The sequence below is a fragment of the Bos grunniens genome, chromosome 20 (assembly GCF_055505025.1).
Source record: "Bos grunniens cultivar Pamir isolate PY7600 chromosome 20, Bosgru_T2T1.0, whole genome shotgun sequence".
Lineage (NCBI taxonomy): Eukaryota > Metazoa > Chordata > Mammalia > Artiodactyla > Bovidae > Bos > Bos grunniens.
The window spans coordinates 50692882-50713823 of NC_141184.1; the positions used below are offsets into that span (position 1 = coordinate 50692882).

Genomic DNA, 20942 nt, shown 5'->3' on the forward strand with positions numbered 1-20942 from the left:
TCCTTGATGCCCTCTCTCACCCAGTCATCCACCAACTCTTACCACCAACTCTTACCTTTTGTTTGCTCTGACTTCACTGATTTGCTCAGGCTCACTGGGACTTAACAGTGTTCACTGTAAGAGCAAGCATCAACTCCCTTTGTCTCCAAGCCATGTCATTTCTGTGTGTCTGAGCAACAGACTTTTCCACTAACTCTAAATTGACCTTTATTTCCTCTAAAGTGCCAGTTTGCAGGCATCTCCAGATTTAGCCCTCCGAACTTCCCTGAATTTAACCTTCAGTTTCATGAGGGCCCCCCATCAGGGCCTTCCATAGACTTCCCTGTAATCTAATCGTTTTTAAAACCCCAATCATGCTTCTAAATAATGTCCCACTATATGGAGCTTTCAAACTTCTTAGAATATCAACTCTGTATTTATCCTCATGTCATCACACCTGTCCAAGTACTCAGGTACACGTGATGGGTTTTTCTCAGCCTAGAAACAGTGGGGGGCGGGGGGGAACAACTGGTTTCTAACCTAGAAAAAAATTTAGGGAAGTAGAATAATATGTTTGTTCACTTGAGCACCAAACAAGTGCCAGGTGCTCTGACAGGCACAGAAGGTTGATGTTTCTGCCCACAGCATATGCAAGAATGCCAGCAAAGGGGTGAGCCAGTCTCCTCCACCCAGTCATCCTTCATAACTCCTTATGAGTTAACCGGTGGATTTTCAAGGAAGGCAATCAGACTAGTGGGGAATCACTGAGCCCAGACCCTACAGTTGAATCACTATACAAAATACTCTACCTGCTTCTATCCAACGAACCATAAAGATTTATGGTGGGTTGTGATACCAATAAGGTTCCTGCTGAACCCATTAGTCTGTCTTGGGTCCCATGTTTTAGTTGGAATATGCTGTTTGCATTGGGGTAACTGACTCCTGCCTGATTTGCTCTCACACCTTGTTTAAAACACAGCCTGTGGAAGTATTTCAGTATAGATTAACTAGTAGAATCACCAGGCTTCCTGTAGGCTTTTCTGTAAGTGTTGACTCTTGCTGTCTAGGGGCTTTAATTATGTGCTGTATGACACTCCTGTTTTCTCTGGGACATGAGTGTTATTCCATAGTCCCTGCTTCAATTTGTTCTTTTTCCTGGCCTTGTGTCTCTGCAAAGAATTTACAATTTTTTGTGGAGAGTCTCTTATGACTAGGGATGACTGACACTCCACTTGTAAGCTGTGGGAATCTTTTAGAGCAATTGTTTTTCAGTCGCTCAGTTGTGTCTGACTCTTTGCTACCCCATGGACAGCAGCACAACAGGTTTCCCTGTCCTTCACCTTTTCCTAGAACTTGCTCAAACTCATGTCCGTTGAGTCAATGGTGCCATCCAACTGGCTCGCTCTCTGTCATCCCCTTCTCCTCCTGCCTTCACTCTTTCCCAGCATTAGGATCTTTTCTAATGAGTCGGCTGTTTGCATCAGGTGGCCAAGGTATTGGACCTTCAGCATCAGTCCTTCCAATGAATATTCATGATCAATTTCCTTTAGGATTGACTGGTTTGATCTCCTCCTTGCAGTCTAAGAGATTCTCAAGAGTCTTATTCAACACCACAGTTCAAAAGTATCAGTTCTTTGGTGCTTACCCTTTATGGTCCAACTCTCACATCCATACATGGAAAAACCATAGCTTTGACTATATGGACCTTTGTCAGCAAAGTAATGCCTATGCTTTTTAATATGCTGTCTAGGTTTGTCATAACTTTTCTCCCCAAGAGCAAGCATCTTTTAATTTCATGGCTGCCATCACCATCTGCAGTGATTTTGGAGCCCAGGAAAATAGCCTAGAGCATACCAGACACCAATAGCTTAATTCTTTTCAAACCCTGTACACTAAGGGTTACCCACCCAAGCTATCTACACATAGAAAAGAAAAATCTTATCTAAAATGTGAAGTTACACCTGTATAATATTGTTAGGGCTCCTTATTTTATATGTGAAGTTTCATTTGAAGAAACTGAAGTCTGAAAGCCTAAAGAAATTTTTCCAAGTGTCCTTTCACCTTTCATTTCGTCTGGAACATATTCTGTGGTTATTTAGGAGTGGAATGAGATAGATATCTTGTGTTTCTTTAGCCTGTTTTTCAAAGTATATTTCCCAGGTGTGCAAGAAGAGGTAGAATGATTGCAAACCAAAATTTGTGAGAGAATGAGGGAATAAACCTCTGATTAAAAAATGTATATTATTCCACATCAAACAATTCATAAGCTAGATAAACTGTGTGGGAAACTCATTACTGAAAATATTTAACAGTGTCAGAGGATAAAGGAAACAATACACCCAGCTAAGAAATATTCACTTTGGCCCTAGGAATCTAGGTCTGTAGACTTTTAAGCAACTGCTACTGCTAAGTCACTTCAGTTGTGTCCAACTCTGTGCGACCCCATAGACAGCAGCCCACCAGGCTTCCCCATCCCTGGGATTCTCCAGGCAAGAACACTGGAGTGGGTTGCCATTTCCTTCTCCAATGCAGGAAAGTGAAAAGTGAAAGTGAAGTTGCTCAGATGTGTCCGACTCCCAGTGACCCCATGGACTGCAGCCTACCAGGCTCCTCCATCCATGGGATTTTCCAGGCAAGAGTACTGGAGTGGGGTGCCATTGCCTTCTCCACTTTTAAGCAAAGCCCAACTCAAATCAAGCTTCTGATATCTGTGTAAATTCAATATCTGTGAAGATGTTAAGAACCTGCAGTAAAAAACAAACAAACAAAAAAACAGTTTATAAAGTGAATCTCTAAAACTTATTTCCCAGTGTGTATCCCAAGCTGAAGATTTTAGTTACACTTTTAGAAAGGTAGGGTGCCCCTCATTGTTTAGGAAAAGCAAAAGGAAAAAGATGACTTTTTAAGCCATAGAATGGAAAATTCCTGGAAATCATCTATCTCTATTTTCAAAAGAGGTTACCTTTCACCTCAAATGGGGAGCTAAGCATTGTCACCAAAGCTACCTCATCTTCAAGTACTTGAAGACAATCTGTGTCTGTCCTGAATGCACCTGGTGCCAAACCCAGGTTAAGTAACAACCATGCAGAGCTTGGACACTGTGCCCCAAGTTGAATTTTTCACCTGTGCATTCTAGTGGAAGCCTACTGAGTTGTCTTCTCAAATTCCCAAATCAGTGTCCCTTCCCTGGGAACACCCTTGCTTTTCCACAGAGCTAGGATTCTAGCTGCCATCTTCCCTACCATGTAACCCTGTTTCCTGGCTAAAACTAACTGTTCCAAGAGTGGACACCAGGCCCCCAAACAGGCAAGTGAGTTGTTGTTCAGTTGCTAAGTTGTGTCTGACTCTTTGTGACCCCATGGACTGCAGCACGCCGGGCTTCCCTGTCCTTCACTGTCTCCCAGGTTTTGCTCAAATTCAAGTCCATTGAGTTGGTGATGCTATCTAATGAAGCAAGTCAGAGTTCCCCCAAAAGTAATATGAAATTCATACCCAGAGAAATATTCATCTGTATATCTATCTATCTATATGTCAATTTGGGAACCATGTTTTCTGCCGCCTCTTCCAAAGAATAAAAATATGTAGACAATTTTAGTCTCCTAAGTGGTCCTCCAGAAAGCAAGATCACAGTGTGATCCATCCAAAGTGCTGCTCACCTACACCCAAACATTGCAGTATCTTCATATAAAAATAAATTTGATCATGTCACTCTACTGCTGAAAATCTTGAACAGCCATCATATGACATGGTTCACATAATCTCATCTTTACATATGTTCATATCCCAACAACTCTCTTCCCCCCTACCCCCATTAGATCCTTTCTATGACCCCCAGACAACTTCACAATCAGTCATAGAACATCTACTCTTCAGACTCACTGAGTGTTTCCTGACTTCATGTACCCTCTCCACCCTCTGCCTGAAATATCCTTTCCCCTGTTTTTGTTTGGCAAACAGTTTTTCATCCTTCATGTCCTGCTCAAACAGCAGCCCTACAGAAGACTTCCATGTTTCGTATTCACTTCCACCTCCCCTGAAAACCCTCTACCAATTCCTCATGGGTGAACTAGCCATTCCTCTGTCTTTAACTGTAGTTTATATCTGCCTTTCATAAAATTATGCCTATAAAGCTGTAAGTACATACCTGTCTTCCCTTCAAGAACTGCATACCCTAGTTAGCTATCCCCCAGTGCTGAGGAATATGGGACATCCTCTGTGTACAGGGATCCAACTCATGCTAAACCACCAAATGCCCCTCCTCAAGTTGATTTTTGGGAAACAGATTGAGTGTTCCTGGAAGGTAGTGATAGCTTACATCCCAAAGCCAGGGCAGAGCCCAGTGCTTCACACATGCTGGGCACTCAACATATGTTGAAAAGATGTATGGATATTTTGTGTTTTCAGAGCGTACTGCTGGTCCTGTTCGTGACGCCAATTGTCTCACTGTTCACACTGTCCACAATGTTCTCTGAACCCAGGGTAGGCAAGGTGCAAGCCAAAGAGGCTGGAAGGAGATTCGAGGAACTGCAGACACGTTTATCCTCTCCTGGCTGGCATGGCAGCCATTACACCAGCTCTCTCCTGGCTGACTGAAGCAGCCGTAGCAGCAGCCACAACATAATCATAATGTAGCAATAACATAGCCCATGACACTAACCTCATATATAACGTCCTCACAGTGTTGCTCATGAGTAGGCCCAGTGTGGCAGCAGCCAGGGCTTTCATGAATCTCATACAGGCACACCACACAAAGCAGCTCCTGAGCACCTGAGTACCCGGTGACACACATGTGCAGTGCTACAAGCGATCGTAGCTGTTACATAGTCATTGTTTACAGAACATGAGGCAAGAGGGTGTGAGAGCATGGCATGAGAGTGCCTGACTGACACCATCTTGTTAATTTCCCCACACAGAATATAAAACAGGGAGCAAAATGTAAAGGATTAGAAAGATGCTCAAAAGATTCCTGTAAAAAACAACTTAAGGATTGGTTTATTTGTCAGCAAAAGGTAGTTAGTTCAGTTCAGTCGCTCAGTCGTGTCCAACTCTTTGTGACCCCATGAATCGCAGCACGCCAGGCCTCCCTGTCCATCACCAACTCCGGGGGTTCACTCAGACTCACGTCTATCGAGTCAGTGATGCCATCCAGCCATCTCATCCTCTGTCGTCCCCTTCTCCTCCTGCCCCCAATCCCTCCCAGCATCAGAGTCTTTTCCAATGAGTCAACTCTTCGCATGAGGTGGCCAAAGTACTGGAGTTTCAGCTTTAGCATCATTCCTACCAAAGAAATCCCAGGGCTGATCTCCTTCAGAATGGACTGGTTGGATCTCCTTGCAGTCCAAGGGACTCTCAAAAGTCTTCTCCAACACCATAGTTCAAAAGCATCAATTTTTCGGCGCTCAGCCTTCTTCACAGTCCAACTCTCACATCCATACATGACCACAGGAAAAACCATAGCCTTGACGAGACGGACCTTTGTTGGCAAAGTAATGTCTCTGCTTTTGAATATGCTATCTAGGTTGGTCATAACTTTCCTTCCAAGGAGTAAGCATCCTTTAATTTCATGGCTGCAGTCACCATATGAAGTGATTTTGGAGCCCAAAAAAATAAAGTCTGACACTGTTTCCCCTGTTTCCTCATCTATTTTTCATGAAGTGATGGGACCAGATGCCATGATCTTTGTTTTCTGAATGTTGAGCTTTAAGCCAACTTTTTCACTCTCCTCTTTCACTTTTGTCAAGAGGCTTTTTAGTTCCTCTTCACTTTCTGCAATAAGGGTGGTGTCATCTGCATATCTGAGGTTATTGAGATTTCTCCCGGCAATCTTGATTCCAGCTTATGTTTCTTCTAGTCCAGCATTTCTCATGATGTACTCTGCATATAAGTTCAATAAGCAGGGTGACAATATACAGCCTTGACGTACTCCTTTTCCTATTTGGAACCAGTCTGCTGTTCCATGTCCAGTTCTAACTGTTGCTTCCTGACCTGCATACAGATTTCTCAAGAGGCAGGTCAGGTAGTCTGGAATACCCATCTCTTTTAGAATTTTCCACAGTTTATTGCGATCCACACAGTCAAAGGCTTTGGCATAGTCAATAAAGCAGAAATAGATGTTTTTCTGGAATTCTCTTGCTTTTTCCATGATCCAGCAGATGTTGGCAATTTGATCTCTGGTTCCTCTGCCTTTTCTAAAACCAGCTTGAACATCAGGAAGTTCACAGTTCACATATTGCTGAAGCCTGGCTTGGAGAATTTTGAGCATTACTTTACTAGCGTGTGAGATGAGTTCAATTGTGCAGTAGTTTGAGCATTCTTTGGCATTGCCTTTCTTTGGGATTGGAATGAAAACTGACTTTTTTCAGTCCTGTGGCCACTGCTGAGTTTTCCAAATTTGCTGGCATATTGAGTGCAGCACTTTCACAGCATCATCTGTCAGGATTTGGAATAGCTCAACTGGAATTCCATCACCTCCACTAGCTTTGTTCATAGTGATGCTTTCTAAGGCCCACTTGACTTCACATTCCAGGATGTCTGGCTCTAGATGAGTGATTACACCATCATGATTATCAGGGTCGTGAAGATCTTTTTTGTATAGTTCTTCTGTGTATTCTTGCCACCTCTTCTTAATATCTTCTGCTTCTGTTAGGTCCATACCATTTCTGTCCCCCAAAAGGTATTCTGCCCTCAAATAAGGGGATACACTGGTTAACCTTGTAAGCTCCTTGAGATTAAGGATGGCAACTACTCCTCCTCTTTGTATTTCTACAGAAATTCCCACTGTATCACATATATTATGGGCATCCAAAAATGTTTATGACATTTAATGATTTGAGGTATCATAATTAAGAGTATGTGAAAATAAAATTTTGAGTCAAATATATAATCTTGATTAGAATATTTCTATAAATTAAAATGTTAAATTGAAAATTTAGAGATGACCATTTTTCCTTAATATTAGCTGTTTCCAAACTTTCCTTCATCACAATTGTATATACTAAGTAGCCATTTAAACTACCTCATTTAGCCTTTTCTTTTCTTTATAGTTTTTGATTGACCTCTCTGAAATAGATGCACATGTAAGGAAATGATGAAATATTGGCAGAGAAGAGTGAAATGAAAAAATTCATATCTTTTTAGTTGATAGAGATATTCAAAGGGTATTAGAAGTGGGAGACGCTATGCTGGTCATGAGGGGTAAATGTCCATGCAAATGTGACTGGCAGGTTTAAGAAGTTAGACCAGCTTCAGAAATGGTCTATCTAGAGTGTTCTGGATGACAGCAACAGTGAGAGACTTTGGTACAGTTTTACATGGCCATAAAATCACCACCAGGTAAACTGTGACTCTTCAGGTGTTCCGTTGTACAGAAGCTGAGTACTGCTACTGCTAAGTCACTTCAGTCGTGTCCGACTCTGTGCGACCCCATAGACGGCAGCCCACCAGGCTCCCCCGTCCCTGGGATTCTCCAGGCAAGAACACTGGAGTGGGTTGCCATTTCCTTCTCCAATGCATGAAAGTGAAAAGGGAAAGTGAAGTCGCTCAGTCGTGTCCGACTCTTAGTGACCCCTGGACTGCAGCCCACCAGGCTCCTCCATCCATGGGATTTTCCTGGCAAGAGTACTGGAGTGGGGTGCCATTGAAGGCAAGTGAGACAGTCGGAGAGTGAGGTTTGCAACTCTTGTCTTACAGTGCTGTCAAGTAATTTTCCCTGTGGAAGTCAGCATCCTGTTTATCCCCAGAAGGTTTTTTCTTCACCTCTGTCGCCTAATTCCTCACTAATTTATTTAAAAAACATAATTATTCAGCAGGCTACTACCTAGCCCTCAATAAAACAAATGCTTGAATCAAAATAATAGGTCCCTGTGTTTCAATTTTTAAAAAGCATCTGACTACAGAACCAACTATTGCTTTTAAGCAGCAATTTAAAAAACAGATTGCAACAAAGCCGAAAATGCAGAGAAGAGTGGCTTCAGATTTCAAAAAGGTCACCCTTTTTTATGGGTTGTCATATGACCAGATAGTCCACTTGCAGTTGTATTTAGTTCACTGCAAAGAGTTGAGAAATAGCCTAATTTGTTAGGGAGTCTTTTTAGTTTTATCCCATCTCAGTTCATCTTATCTTTATTTGGAAATTGTGTGACAGCTTTGAACTAAACACACTGAAGAGGACATCATGAAAAAATGTAAAATATCTTTGTCTTCTTATTTCTTCCCCAAGTATGGATAAATCTCTAGCAAGTACATCTGTGCACGTCTGTTCACAGGGCATATGTTTGCAAGTGCAATTAGCATTTCTTTAGCATACTATACTTAGTGATCCACTGACTTAGGATTCATTGGAAAATTTTCCTCCAAAATATCTTGTGGATCACTAGGGCCACTGCTATGCTGCTTAGTGGTATAAAACACAGAAGTCTGAAGAGGTAGTATTTGGACTTCATAATTATGTGAGGACTTGCCATCAATCTTGCACTGTTCATCAGTAAAATACATATGAATCATATAATCTGCTGTCTAGAGTGTGAAACTCAAAACATGGGCCAGATATTTTTAAAAAATACATTCTCCCCCCCTTTTTTTGGCTACATTTTTATATTAAAAAAAAAAAAAAAACAGAACAAAAATCTACTGAAAAGCTTTGTGAAACAAAGCACATCAAGGACATTTCCACTTAACTACTGATTGAAAAGCATAAAGGAAGATACTGTATCAAAAGAAATACATCGTCATCCTTGCACCAGTAACCCCTGTAATGGTCTCAGTAGTAGTCTTGAAATTTGCTGAGTCTCCAGGAATTTCAAATTGATTTCATCAATTAACCTCATGTGTTTCCAGGAATCTAAAGAAGCCGGCCTTTGGGTTACATATGTATAAGCATATTTTCCGATGAACTTCCCGGATTGAAGCTGATCAAATGACTCATTAACAGAAAACCACGTGAGATACCAACACATCACAAGAGCTTCTTAACAACGACGAACCATTAATACCTAGTAAGTCATTAATAGTGAATCTAAATAGCAACTCCCCTCCTGATGGCATTGTAAGCTCTTTGTCAATACTTTGGAATATTAAGGTGTTCGCCTACATATTCATTACAGTTTATAATTAAAACCTAAGCTTAATAGGCCACAAGGCTAGTAAATGAAAAATCCAGAATTTAAAACCAGTGTTGAATGAATATAAAATTAGTTTTATTTCTAGTATGTATATCTCCATGAAAAGATTAATAACTATATATTTCCTAGACCATTTTCCTTACCTCCATCATGGGTTCAGTATATTAGTAATGATGAGGAAGACTAACTATGACTAATAAGCTAACTACTTATGATTGGGAAATAATTCTACCTTAACTTTGAGGGTTGGAAAAACAAAACTAGTGAGAGTCAAATGAAAAGAGGTGGCTGCAGTTTAAATAGGAAAAAATGAGGAGAGAAATGGAGAAAAGCCCTACTTTCCATTTAACAGGAAATTGCTAGAAAATGGATATATGACACATCTCTGCATTATCCAACCAAAGTTTGAGAATATATTCTCAGTACAGAAAATAACAGCACTCCCCAACTCTTGACACCAGGGACTGGTTTGGTGGAAGACAATTTTTCTGTAGACCAGGGAGTGGCAGGTTGGTTTGGGGATGATTCAAGTGCATTGCTTTTATTGTGCTTGTTATTTCTATCATTATTACCTCAGCTCCACCAGCATTAGATCCTGGAGGTTGAAGACCCCTGCATTAGACCTCATTTCTTTCATTTGGCAATTATCCCTCCAATCGATATTTATTACCTCTGCTGCTGCTGCTAAGTCGCTTCAGTCGTGTCCGACTCTGTGCAACCCCATAGACGGCAGCCCACCAGGATCCTCCGTCCCTGGGATTCTCCAGGCAAGAACACTGGAGTGGGTTGCCATTTCCTTCTCCCTTATTACCTCTAACCGCAGCTAAACATCCTTGAAAAAGTATTCCTTATTTATTCAGTGTTGCCCTATTTTACATATTTAAAATATCCATATTCCATACACGGTATGGAGTTATGCAAAACTTTCTCTGTACAGACAACCAAACAAACACCTCAAGGCACACAAGCCACAAAATGGAAGTCTGCAATGTATAGAGGATGAAATTGACTTCAGGGGAGCAACTGTTTTTTAGCAATGGTGCTAATAGCTCAAAAGCGATCATGTTGGAGGTATTAAAAAAGTAAAACACTGTGCCAGAGGCTGTGGACAATGTGGATTAAGACACACATAGGAAATCTCAATACCGTGCTAGAGATGAGAACGTGACAGCTAGGTTACCATGGAGACAGAGCAAAGACACCAGCTACTAATCTGAATACCAATTAACAGCTAGCACTTCTTTATGTTACTAAAATTCGTTGTCAGGGCAACACACAGGATTGGCTCACATTATCAAATGAATAACAAACTGAATCCAAAAAGTCAGATTCTTTAAGATCCATAAAATTCTAAAGAAACTATTTATAGAGATTCATGCAGCTTTCAGGATAGTATCTGTTGTCTCTGTAATTCCCCATCCCTCAATTTCTGTAAAATATTCCTTAAGCTGATATTGGGATATATGTCTTAGTATTCTCGTTTATGTTTCCAGCCAAAGTGCACACACACCGCCCGCCCCTCCCCCGCCACCCCCGCCATGAGAAACATCATCCAACAAGTTCTTTCAGTATAAGCAAAACACAAACAACCTAGGTTACATCTACACAAAATATTTGCCTGGGTAGCTATATTTTATCAGGGACCTGTGCAGCATGTGCTTCAGTTGCTCAGTTGTGTCTTTTGTGACCCCCGTGTATGAGAGCCTGCCAGGCTCCTCTGTCCATGGGATTTTTCGAGAAAGAATACTGGAATGGGTTGCCATTTTCCTCCTCCAGGGGATCTTCATGATGAGGGATCAAACCCACATCTCTTGTGTCTCCTGCATTGCAGGCGGATCCCTTACCTACTGAGCCACCAGGGAAACCCCATCAGGCACCTGCTATCTGCTTATGTAACAGTTGCTTCATATATGGTATTTAGTCTGAAAAATGTATATATAGTACCCACATTTTGCTCAGAACCATGTTAAATTGAACTGTTTGCCACAGGTGAGATTCAGCCTGAACCTTTGTCTTCCAGAGTCTGTAATTTAAGAGCTAGCTTCTCTTATGCAAACACAGCACCTGTCACTCAGTAACTAGGTAACGTCGAACAAGCTAACTTCTCTAGTTCAGAGTCCTAGTATACTAAGGATTTCTAGTGAGATCTGTTTCTCCGGAGAAGGCAAAAGCAACCCACTCCAGTACTCCTGCCTGGAGAATCCCATGGATGGAGGAGTCTGTAGGCTACAGTCCATGGGGTCGCTAAGAGTCAGACACGACTGACGAAACTTAGCAGCAGCAGCAGACCATTTCTCACCACCTGCACGGCAGCCACCCTGCTCCAGTCCACCAGCCCTTTTGCCCTGAGTGATTACGACAGCTTCCCAGCTTTGTCACCTGGTGTAATCTGTTATACAAACCAGCGGTTTGTTCCCTGTTTATGACCAGTCAACTCATGCTAACCAATCAAGCCTAGTGGTATGGTAATCTAATTTACAGTATTCTGACTTCCAATAAATGACTTCCTAGTCATTATGTTTTTCTTTCAACATTTTGCTTCTATTTACCCACACTGTAACATATTTGGAGAAGGCAATGGCACCCCACTCCAGTACTCTTGCCTGGAAAATCCCATGGGTGGAGCCTGGTAGGCTGCAGTGCATGGGGTCTCAAAGAGTCGGACACGACTGAGCGACTTCACTTTCACTTTTCACTTTCATGCATTGGAGGAGGAAATGGCAATCCACTCCAGTGTTCTTGCCTGGAGAATCCCAGGGACCGGGGAGCCTGGTGGGCTGCCGTCTCTGGGGTTGCACAGAGTCGGACATGACGGAAGCAACTTAGCAGCAGCAGCTGTAACATATTAAATAATAATGAAAGCTATATGGTGGTTGCCACAGGAGGTGAGGATGGGGGAAATTGAAGACAGTCAAAATGTACAAATTTCTAATTATAAGATAAGTTCTGGGGATGTAATGTACAAGGTCACGATGTAGCATGCTGCTGCTGCTGCTGCTGCTAAGTCGCTTCAGTCGTGTCCGACTCTGTGTGACCCCATGGACTGTAGCCTACTGGGCTCCTCTGTCCATGGGATTTTCCAGGCAAGAGTACTGGAGTGTGGTGCCATTGTCTTCTCCGATGATGTAGCATAGTGACTATTTAATACTGTACTATATAGCTGCAGTCGAGAGGAGATGCCACACGCCCGAGGTCAGGGGAGGCAGCCTAGAGGAGCAACCCCATGTCCAAGGAGCGGCGGCTGGAGGGCCGAGAGGAACTACTCCACGTTCAAAGTTAGGAGGGGCGGCAGTGAGGACATACCCCTCATCCAAGGTAAGGAGCAGCAGCTGCGCTTTGCTGGAGCAGCCGTGAAGAAATATCCCACGTCCAAGGTGAGAGAAACCCAAGTAACAAGATAGGTGTTGCGAGAGGGCTTCAGAGGGCAGACACACTGAAACCATAATCACAGAAAACTAGCCAATCTGATCACACGGACCACAGCCTTGTCTAACTAAGTCATGCCATATGGGGCCACCCAAGATGGGAGGGTCATGGTGGAGAGGTCTGACAGAATGTGGTCCACTGGAGTAGGGAATGGCAAACCACTTCAGTATTCTTGCCTTGAGAACCCCATGAACAGTATGAAAAGGCAAAATGATAGGATACTGAAAGATGAACTCCCCAGGTCGGTAGGTGCCCAATATGCTACTGGAGATCAGTGGAGAATTAACTCCAGAAAGAATGAAGGGATGGAGCCAAAGCAAAAAGAATACCCAGCTGTGGATGTGACTGGTGATAGAAGCAAGGTCCGATGCTATAAAGACCAATATTGCATAGGAACCTGGAATGTCAGGTCCATGAATGAAGGCAAATTGGAAGTGGTCAAACAGGAGATGACAAGAGTGAACGTCGACATTCTAGGAATCAGCAAACTAAAATGAAATGGAAAGTGTGAATTTAACTCAGATGACCATTATATCTACTACTGTGAGCAGGAATCTCTTAGAAGAAATGGAGTAGCCATCATGGTCAACATAAGAGTCTGAAATGCAGTACTTAGATACAGTCTCAAAAACAACAGAATGATCTCTGTTCGTTTCCAAGGCAAACCATTCAATATCACAGTAATCCAAGCCTGTGCCCCAACCAGTAACGCTGAAGAAGCTGAAGTTGAATGGTTCTGTGAAGACCTAAAAGACCTTTTAGAAATAACACCCCCAAAAGATGTCCTTTTCATTATGGGGGACTGGAATGCAAAAGTAGGAACTCAAGAAACACCTGGAGTAACAGGCAATTGGCCTTGGAGTATGGAATGAAGTAGGGCAAAGGCTAATAGAGTTTTTCCAAGAGAACGCACTGGTCATAGATAGCAAACACCCTCTTCCAACAACACAACAGAAGACTCTACACATGGACATCACCAGATGGTCAACACTGAAATCAGATTGATTATATTCTTTGCATCCAAAGATAGAGAAGCTCTATACAGTCCCAAAAACAAGACCGGGAGCTGACTGTGGCTCAGAACATGAACTCCTTATTGCCAAATTCAGACTTAAATTGAAGAAAGTGGGGAAAACCACTAGACCATTCAGGTATGACCTAAATCAAATCCCTTATGATTATACAGTGGAAGTGAGAAATAGATTTAAGGGACTAGATCTGATAGAGTGCCTGATGAACTATGGATGGAGGTTCGTGACATGGTACAGAAGACAGGGATCAAGACCATCCCCATGGAAAAGAAATGCAAAAAGCAAAATGGCTGTCTGGGGAGGCCTTACAAATAGCTGTGAAAAGAAGAGAAGCAAAATGCAAAGGAGAAAAGGAAAGATATACCCATCTGAATGCAGAGTTCCAAAGAATAGCAAGGAGAGATAAGAAAGCCTTCCTCAGTGATCAGTGCAAAGAAATAGAGGAAAACAATAGAATGGGAAAGAATAGAGATCTCTTCAAGAAAATTAGAGATACCAAGGGAACATTTCATGCAAAGATGGGCTCGATAAAGGACAGAAATGGTATGGACCTAACAGAAGCAGAAGATATTAAGAAAAGGTGGCAAGAATACACAGAAGAACTGTACAAAAAAAGATCTTCATGAGCCAGATAATCATGATGGTGTGATCACTCACCTAGAGCCAGACATCCTGGAATGTGAAATCAAGTGGGCCTTCATCACTACGAACAAAGATAGTGGAGGTGATGGAATTCCAGTTGAGCTATTTCAAATCCTGAAAGATGATGCTGTGAAAGTGCTTCACTCAATAGGCCAGCAAATTTGGACAACTCAGCAGTGGCCACAGGACTAGAAAAGGTCAGTATTCATTCCAATCCCAAAGAAAGGCAATGCCAAAGAATGCTCAAAATACCACACATTGCATTCATCTCACACGCTAGTAAAGTAAGGCTCAAAATTCTCCAAGCCAGGCTTCAGCAATACGTGAACCGTGAACTTCCAAATGTTCAAGCTGGTTTTAGAAAAGGCAGAGGAACCAGAGATCAAATTGCCAACATCCACTGGATCATGGAAAAAGCAAGAGAGTTCCAGAAAAACATCTATTTCTGCTTTATCAACTATGCCAAAGCCTTTGACTGTGTGGATCACAATCAACTGTGGAAAATTCTGAAAGAGGTGGGAATACCAGACCACCTGACCTGCCTCTTGAGAAACCTATATGCAGGTCAGGAAGCAACAGTTAGAACTGGACATGGAACAACAGACTGGTTCCAAATAGGAAAAGGAGTACATCAAGGCTGTATATTGTCACCCTGCTTATTGAACTTATATGCAGAGTACATCATGAGAAGCGCTGGGCTGGAAGAAGCACAAGCTGGAATCAAGATTGCCTGGAGAAATATCAATAATCTAAGATATGCAGATGACACCACCCTTATTGCAGAAAGTGAAGAGGAACTAAAAAGCCTCTTGATGAAAGTGAAAGAGGAGAGTGAAAAAGCTGGCTTAAAGCTCAATATTCAGAAAATGAAGATCATGGCATCTGGTCCCATCACTTCATGGAAAATAGATGGGGAAACAGTGGAAACAGTGTCAGACTTTATTTTTGGGGGGCTCCAAAATCACTGGAGATGGTGATTGCAGCCATGAAATTAAAAGACACTTACCCCTTGGAAGGAAAGTTATGACCAACCTAGATAGCATATTGAAAAGCAGAGATATTACCTTGCCAACAAAGGTCCATCTAGTCAAGGCTATGGTTTTTCCTGTGGTCATGTATGGATGTGAGAGTTGGACTGTGAAGAAAGCTGAGCACTGAAGAACTGATGCTTTTGAACGTGGTGTTGGAGAAAACTCTTGAGAGTCCCTCGGACTGCAAGGAAATCCAAGCAGTCCATCCTAAAGGAGATCAGTCCTAGGCGTTCATTGGAAGGACTGATGCTGAAGCTGAAACTCCAATACTTTGGCCACCTCACGCGAAGAGTTGACTCATTGGAAAAGACCCTGAGGCTGGGAGGGATTGGGGGCAGGAGGAGAAGGGGATGACAGAGGATGAGATGGTTGGATGGCATCACTGATTCGATGGACGTGAGTTTGAGTGAACTCCAGGAGTTGGTGATCGACAGGGAAGCCTGGCATGCTGCAGTTTATGGGGTCACAAAGAGTCAGACACAACTGATCGACTAAACTGAACTGATATATTTATAAGTTGTCATGAGTGTAGTTCTTAATTTCTCACAAGAAAACAATTCATAGCCATATGAGATGATAGATATTACCTCCTACATAGTGGATATTTATTGGGATAATTTTGCAATATATACAATTCAAATCATTATGTTGTACACCTTAAACCAATACAATGTTATATGTCAATTACATTTCAATAAAACTGGATGGGAGAATAGCAGGTAAAGTTTTTAAAATAAAACAAAACTTTTAGAATAGAATTGTTTAAAAATGCTCAATGGAATATTTATAAAACAAAAACATTTATTTTAATAAAAACTATATAAATATTTGATAGAAAACCATAAAACAAAATAATTTTCCTGTTGAAGGATTCTTTCCTACCATGCCTTGTGCCTAAAAACCATGAAATAAGTAATATCTGAAATTGTTATTACTATAACACAAAATGTATCACTTTAGCTAATGCTTTTATAAGATACAATGCACTTGTGCCATTTCCTTTCATAAGTCTCATGGTGTGCACATGACTGAACTTATTATTGAGGACTTTTTTGTTTCTAAAGCTTTGCTTCCCATAAAATACATTTCCTCATGAGAGATAATAAGACTGTTCACTGTTCCTTAAGAAGAATTAACTATTTGTTAAATGTGACAGCCTTGAGCCTTCAACCGAAAGCTCCTGCTTTTCCTGAACCTTAAATCTTTCTGGAGTCTAAGTATATATTCCATATACACATGGTTTTAAAACATACATGTAACATTCATTCCATGGGCTTCCCTTGTGGCTCAGCTGGCAAAGAATCCACCTGCAATGCAGGAGACCTGGGTTCAATCCTGGGTTGGGAAGATCCCCTGGACATGGGAAGGGCTACCCTCTGCAGTATTCTGGCCTGGAGAATTCCATGGTCTGTATAGTCCATGGGGTCGCAAAGAGTCAGACACGACTGAGTAACTTTCACTTCACTTCATTTCAAATTTTACAAGTTGAATTTTTTGTTTGTATAGGCAATAGATGGTTAAGAATCTGCCTGTAATGCAGGTGACCCAGGTTTGATCCCTGGTGGGGAAGATACCCTGGAGAAGAGAATGGCTACCCACTCCAGCATTCTTGCCTGGAGAATTTCATGGACAAAGGAGCCTGGCAGGCTACAGTCCATGGGGTCGCAAAGGGTCAGACACGACTGAGTGACTAACACTACTACATGCCACTTATATTGCTAGGCACTGTTCTCAGCACTTTATGCCTTTTAACTCACATATTAATGATCACAATAATCATGAGCCAGCTACTATTGGCAGCATCCCCATATTACAACCGAATATGAGAAAACCGAAGCACAGGTAGATCTAATTAGATCTAGTAACTTACTCAAGGCAATTCAATTAATAAGTGGAAGAATTGAGACTTAAACCAGCCAGTCAGACTTCAGAGTCTATTGTCTGAACCCCCACACTCCACTGGCCATCAGCACACGGAACAGGATAACATGTGAAACATCTTGTTTTTTCCCTTGGACTTTCTGCTTTCCATTTGTAAACTTTCCCTCACCCTCACCACCTGCAGTTCAAATTAGAAATGACTTTTATTTTCCAAAGGGCCAAGCTTTTACAGATATGTATAAAGTTATGCAAAGAAAATTATTTTCTTAAAAACACAGAAAAACAATTGTAAAATCTCTTGATCTAAAGAAATGAGGATAGTTTCCTTGTTACATTAAAAGGTGGTTCTTCTCCTTGGGGTCAGGGAAGAAGTAAGAAGAGGGTTGCGTGGGCACCACTGGAAACAGAAGACCCCTAATATAATAAACAAGCTGTCTAAGGTGCCTAGATTGATTTTAGAGCAGGAATGAAGGTGAGAAAATACATGAAAAGAACTTTTGGTCTGAAAGTCCTGCCAGTCCCATGGGATTATGGCTAAAAGTAGAAGATGAGATGTTAAATGTCCTTTATAAATAAAAGCTTGTGGCCCAAGATTTAGGCACATGAATCTACAGTGTAGATTGAATGTCTATCCTAAACTCAGAAAAGGACAACACTATTCAAATCAGTGGTAATTAAAAACCTAATCCTTTCCCACAGCCTATAGAATATTTCACTGCCCTTCTTAGACAATCTTACTCTACCACCATCATATTATAAAAGATGAGAAACCGGATCAGCTTAGTCTGGTCTTGTATGGCTAGCACATACCCTCGTCTTGTGTCCAAAGAGAATCAGGTGTTTTGGAAGTAAATCTTACAGTTGAAATAAAACTACAAATAGAAATAACTGAATAATGTGAAAGCTTTCTCCTTTGCTGTTAAACAACAGTTTAATCTCTGCTACTGCTGAACTCTGTATCATAAAAATTGGCTGAATTAGTACCATTTGGGGGCATGCACTCTGTTCTGAAATCGGCAGAGAATATAAAACACATAGATAATGCAAATATATACAGACAAAAGTCTGTAAGTACTTCAAAGTCATCAATGGACATGTTACAAGTCTCAGTCACCCAAGTTGCTAGAAGTTAAACAGAAAGTTAACAGATAAATGAGAACAAGTTCACTTAGGAGAAGATTCCAGAAATACACCGATGATCAAACAGCTTTGAAAATCAACATGCAGTACTACTGAGGCCAGCAAGATCCTTCGTCAGTAGTTATCAACTCTGTGCTTCTTGTGAGGTTAAAACTTGGTCTGAAAGTGAGTTCCACAATTATCCTATTCTCATAACCTATCAGCATGATCTGGCCTGCTGAAAGGGCAGGGAGTCCTAGTTCATAAAATATTTAATAAATCAATTCTCTGATGCTCTTTATTGACTACCCTCTCAAATGTGAATATCACAGTAAATACGATGCAGCCTCTTACTTATTCAAAAGGAACTCAGAATCTGTGGATTCCTGTAATAAACACCTACCATAATTGTATCATAGTAACAATAAGTGTTTAGCAGAATGGAGAAGGGAGAATTTATAGGGCATGGCTTTATTGTAGTACCTGAAAACGTTAGAGTTCTTGAACAGGAAGAACAGCGAAGTATAAAGTGCATAGATTCTCTGGGTTCCCATCTCAGTCGTGCTGCTTACTAGTCAGTGAGCCCAGGCAAGTTTCTAGAAGTTCAGTCCTCAGCGTCCTCATCAGAGCACGTGGTGGGACTACTGATACCCATCTCAGAGGGCTGTCTGAGAATTAAATAGATCATCAGTACTACATGATAAGTGTTTAGAATAAGAAGGAGCACATAACATGTCATGCAAGGATTAAGTGTCATTATTGGCAATGAGAAAAACTGACAATGTGGTCTAGACTCTCTTTTTTAAAAAACCATATTATAAATAATCCTCCTTTAAATATTTGAAAAATGTATATATGGCTAGTTGAGTTCTTACTAATTAACAGACTCTGCTATAAGTAGTGCATGTATTTTGAGTCATTTACCATACAATTGAGATTTTAATGAAATATTATTTGAACTTAGGTGAAAACAAAAATACCTCCCTTCACAATTTTTATTTAAAAACTTATTTTAGCACTTAGGGATAATCAGCTCCTGAGAGATGTCCAAAAGTTCCAATAATCAAAGTTGGGATAAAAATAACTTTTATGAAACTCAGAGATTAACGATGCAATATACAGTTTGAGGGCTTCCTTGGTGGCTCAGCGGTAAAAAATGTGCCTGCAATGCAGGAAACGCAGGAGATGCAGGTTCAATTCCTGGGTCAGGAAGATCCCCTGGAGGAGGAAATGTCAACCCACTCCAGTATTATTGCATGCAAAATCTCATGGACAGAGAAGCCTGGCAGGCTACAGTCCACAGGGTCGCAAAGAGTCAGACACAACTGCAATGACTATGCATACATGCATACAGTTTGAAATTCCTACCATTCAAGACAGAAGTGCAGTCTCCTTAACTACTAGAAAGGCTATTTTAAATGCAGGCCAGACATAATCCAAACTAATTTGGGGTCAAATTAAACCACATATACTCTAAATCCACAAGGCATGCCTATTACCCCTCTCTCTTTTACATACAAGAATATCTCAACCTGTTCTGCTATCAGCATAATTAGCAACTTACGTCACCCTGGCTCTGACATAAATACTAATTAAAGCACACTTTTGTGCCAGTAAATATTTGCCTTTCAAACTGGCACTCTGAAATGTGGTTTCACCTGGTTCTATTCTAAAACAACCTGGGTGAAGTGGCCCCTAAGACTTGCTGGGGTGAATACTTGCCCCTACCCTAGCGGGTGTTTCTTTTGCATGCAAACCCCTTTGTAAACATAGCTCGCCACTGTCTATATGAAGCCCAGGGAAATGAGTTTCTGCGAGGAAAACAGAACTGTTTGCTTATTCCCACAGATCCGGCAATTCTGTGCACTCAGTGACAGCTGGCCATTCCAGAGTGGACAAAAACATTTCCCCCTGGCATGTTCTCTTTGCTGGCCTATGTTGAACAGAAGCCAAGATCATTTATAGCTATTTCATGGACAGACTTAAGATTATTTCAAGTGCTCTAATGATATTTACTTTCCTAAGGAGGCACTGTGTGGTACTCCAATTTGGTTGGCTCAAAGACGTATGCTTACGGCATCTCCTCAGAATGGGCAAATGTTCACAATTATAAAACACACTCTCTTTGCCATCCAGGAGCCTTAACAAAACACTCAAAAACAATGTACATTTTCTCCATTTCCTTCGCTATAAACTTCCTCAGGGCACTCTCGGGTTTCTTGATAGCAGAAGGAGGTTAAATAAATGTTGAAAACAAACCGTTAGACTTGCCAGGCTGAATTTTTGAACGGCCTCCAAATTCCAGCATGGCCACTTCTTTCTGATGTGCCCTTTTTAATCCTGGGATGTTAAAGCAATTGGCAAACATTAACTCACAGATCCTCTTAAATCTTTCTGGGTGGTAGATGTCTGGACTCACAAGTGGGAGAATGTGTTGACAGGTCATCCCTCTGCAAATCACGGCTAATTCCTGGCCATCTCCCAGTCATACGGGGCCAGGTGCATTTCCACTTTTCACAGGGAACTCTTTCTTCTGTGAAGTTACAGTTCAAGTGCCTGGGTCAGTGCCTGTTGCATCATCACTTCTCACTAGTGCACTTTTGTGGAATAAATGAAACTCTGCATGTTATTAAAACAATCTTTTCTCTTACTTTGGTGTCACTAAAGTCTAAATCAAGAACAGAAAGGTCCAAATTAATTAGGAAAAATCTATT

General features: G+C 41.4%; 1 long non-coding RNA gene across 3 annotated transcripts in view; it reads left to right on the plus strand.

Annotated features, from left to right (window-relative positions):
* Positions 1–8712: 8712 nt before the first annotated feature.
* Positions 8713–20942, plus strand: part of LOC147350396 (uncharacterized) — a 96461-nt gene continuing 84231 nt past the window's right edge. Inside the window, exons 1-2 of one of the 3 annotated variants that reach the window (XR_015149261.1) lie at positions 8713–8972; positions 12259–12413. This is a non-coding gene — a long non-coding RNA (uncharacterized LOC147350396). The remainder of the gene's footprint in view (positions 8973–12258; positions 12414–20942) is intronic. The other 2 variants (XR_015149260.1, XR_015149262.1) reach the window with 2 other exon arrangements.